Below are 3,867 nucleotides of genomic sequence, written 5' to 3' on the forward strand. Positions count from 1 at the left end.
AGGTGGTTACTGATCTTCCATCTCAAAATAAGAGCGAATTGGGGCTTTCTTCATTTTTAGCCATCACTTAATGATTTGATAAAAATTAAAGTATTTTTTAAAATTTATTTATTCACATTTACAACTGTACATGATAGCCTATCCAGTAAATCCGATCATAATGGTATGATACCAGCATACAGAGATACTAGACATTGGCGGCACTCTAAAAATATTTTTACATTAGCTGGTCTCGTGGTCATCTTTTCACAGTTTTTAGTTAATCTAATAGTGAATTATTGATTAAGTAATTGAAAGGAACTTTACAAAGTTATCATCATAAACAAAAGCTCATCATTTGAAAGCAAAAACAAAACATTTCTTAATTATATATAGGAAGATGGTCAGGGTTGCGGTTAAAGGAGAAACAAAAATAGTTTACAACTATTTTCTCCTTTAACCGCAACCATGACCATCTTCCTATACATCAATTTTTACGGTCAACTATATACACATATATTTCTTATATTAGTTCACCTCAGGACCGCTAGGGGTACAGCTGGGGGTGTTCCATATGGTAACACCACTGTTATTTAAATTATGAATATACAAATAAATACTAAAAATTGGTAAATAAAATATCTGATGCCCAAATTCAATATATTTCTTTTCTGTTTTCTATTCAAACAACATATTCAAAAACAAATATATTCTTGATTTATTCTAAATTTACTCTAAGCCACATTATGTTTTATAATTTTATTTTGAATATAATATCGTTTAGTGGAATTAGTGATATTTTTTTATTATTCTCCGGAAAGAGATGGATGGATTGGTATATCATTACCGATAAAGAAACGTTTACTTTTTAAGTTACGCGCCAAAAAATTAAAACATTTAATTTTGGTCATAACTCTTTTTCTACCGGAGAAAGCGGGTATTTCAGTAGATTTAAACCTTCCAATGGTAACAGGGAACATTTTGAAAATAAAAAAAAAAAACACGTAAATCGAACCAGTAATTGAAAAGTTTATTGTGGACGAACATTCCCTTTTATATCTATATATAATAATGATAGGCATCGAGATTTTTAAATTGTTCATCATAAAGTTACAGTATGCGACCAAAGAGTGTAAGATATATTTTATTTCTATGAAGATATCAGGGTCTAGGACATACTATATACAACTACTATGACTGATATCTACAGTTTGTCTCCTAGAGTGTCCTTCGACAACTGGCTTACTCCTCTAGAATCTAAAATGACCCATATATCTAACATGAACTGATCTTCATGTGCTTTTGAATTCTGTTTTGTCCTTTCTTATTTCACCTGATTCGATAGCTTTAACTTTATATCCAATAAATTTACTGGTATCTCCTATTTACTACGTTTTCCTTAAATTTCGATTTTTTAAAAAAAATTATTTATTGATATCTACAACTGTATAAAAAATACAACAAGTAAATTTGATCATAATGACATAATGATATGATACAGGATGTAGAGAAACTACCCAGTAGTAGAACTCTAAAAACAGTTTACAATATAAGGTCACGAGGCCATCTTATTTTCAGGCGCCTCGGAGGATTGCCAGGAATAAAAGAGGAAGCAATGTTAGAAACTAGTGGGTTTGGGTGGTTAGGGAGTTTATTATGGAAGGAATAATATCTGGTTCGGGCTAGATCGGTTACATAAGGAACATTTGGGTCTTTATGGATGGTTTTATTTGTAACAAAATAAGGAGCATTTTAGCATTTTACGAAGGATTTTGGATTGTAAAGATTGGATACGAGAGGAATTCGAAGGTTTAGCCCCAAAGCTCAACTCCGTATGTCCAGATGGGCCTTATTATTGTCATGTAGATCAGTCTTTTGTAATAAGTTGGAAGTTTAGACCGTTTGTCTAGTAAGTGCTGTAATAGTCGAAATCTGCGTGCATTTTCCTGTCTTTTCAATCTTATGTGAGGATTCCAGGTTAGTGGTTTGTCAAGATGTAGTCCAAGATAACGAATCTTTTCAACAGGGGCAAGAGCCACATTATTAAAGTATACTGTAGGGCAGTCGGCAGGTTTACGACGAAGAGTAAATGTGATTCGATGGGATTTAAATTTCGATTGAAATTCTCATTTGCACACTAGAATCAACCTAATCCAACACACGTCCTCGGTGAGGTTCTTGCTTTGTTGACTCGTTAATGATTGCATAAAGCATGAATACTACATTGAAGCTGAAATATTAAATTATTTTAGCTATATAAAGACTTCTGATGATGTTCATTTGTAAGGTAGAATAAACTTGCCCGCTCTTTAGTTAAGCCAGATGCTTTCAGAGTTGATCTCGAAAGCTTTTCTGTGCGGTGTGTTTCTGATTGCTCTAATGAAAGAACCATTGAATTGAAGCCACTTACTTCTGTTTCTCTGTTTAATTTAGTTTTTAAATCAAGACATTGGATCTTAACCTCGATAAAATATGTCGAATCCTATTGCGCTTCTAAATGGACTTAAGTGGAGTTTTTTTTTATTAACTGCAAGAGCCCAAGGGGAAAAAAAATCTGTTATATCACCCCAATTTTTCATTACTTTAATGAAAATTATGAATAGATACTAGTCTAAATCGATGTGGATGTTGCAAAACGTTAAATAAATCTAATATATCATTCGGAGTTCCATACCTAACTACCTACAACACTAGAAAATCTAAAATAACATAAAGAAGAAATAACTGACAAAGGCATACTGGCCTGCAATAATGTGATAACCAATGTTTGGTTGTGATAGTGATAGTGTGAATAAAATCCTTGAAAATGACCAGAATAGCTGAAAGCAATAAATTTATCCTGTATTTAAATAAAAATAATAATGTATGTTCAATGTTCACCACCCTTGAAAAATGGTGGCAAAACCGGAGGATTAAAATAAATTCCTATAAATCCCACCAAATTACATTTACCCTTCGTCGTAAACCTTCGTCTTGCCCTACAGTATCTTTTAATTATACCCCACTTATTGCTGTTGAACAGATCCGTTACTTAGGACTAAATTTGGACAAACGACTGACATGGAATCCTCATACATGACTGAAAAGACAGGAAACTGCTCGTCGATTCCGACTATTACAACATTTACTAGACAAACGGTCTAAATTGCCAATCCATTACAAAAGACTGATCTACATGACTATTATAAGGCCTATCTGCACATACGGAACTGAGCTATGGGGCTCCACTAAACCATCTAATTCCTCTCGAATCCAATCCTTACAGTCCAAAATCCTTAATGCTTTGTCACAAATCAAATCATCCATCAGGACCTCAATGTCCCCTATATGTTGCCGATTTGGCCAGAACCAGATTCCAATCCTTCCATAATAAACTTCCCAACCATCCAAACTAACTCGTTTCTAACCTGGCTTCTTCTTCATTACCTAATAATTCTCCTAGACGTCTGAAAAGAAGATGGCCTCGAGATTCTCCCTTCTCCTTTAGAAATCGAGTTCTATCAATGGATAGATTCTCAACATGTTTGTATCATGCCATAATATCACTTACAGCAAATTTACTTGATGTGTATATGTATACAGTTGTAAATAACAATAAATAAATTTTAAAAAAAATGTTTAATGTTAACTAAATGTATTAATTTATATCAAACTTTCGATTATGTTCATTAAATCTATACACATATACGGTTTATACTCTTAATAATAAGGAATAAAAAAAGTTTCTAACCCAATTATTTTGATCAATAACAAAAAATATTACATATCTTTTTTTTTTTTTTTTTTTTCAAAAACGCATGCATTTGTAAAAAGAAATTAAAGATTTACTTCTTATAATCACGAAATGCAGAAGAATGAGAATGAAGTGTGATTAAAAGACAAAAGAAT

Source organism: Halyomorpha halys, unplaced genomic scaffold (assembly GCF_000696795.3).
Source record: "Halyomorpha halys isolate HHAL.00 unplaced genomic scaffold, Hhal_1.1 Scaffold1215.1, whole genome shotgun sequence".
Lineage (NCBI taxonomy): Eukaryota > Metazoa > Arthropoda > Insecta > Hemiptera > Pentatomidae > Halyomorpha > Halyomorpha halys.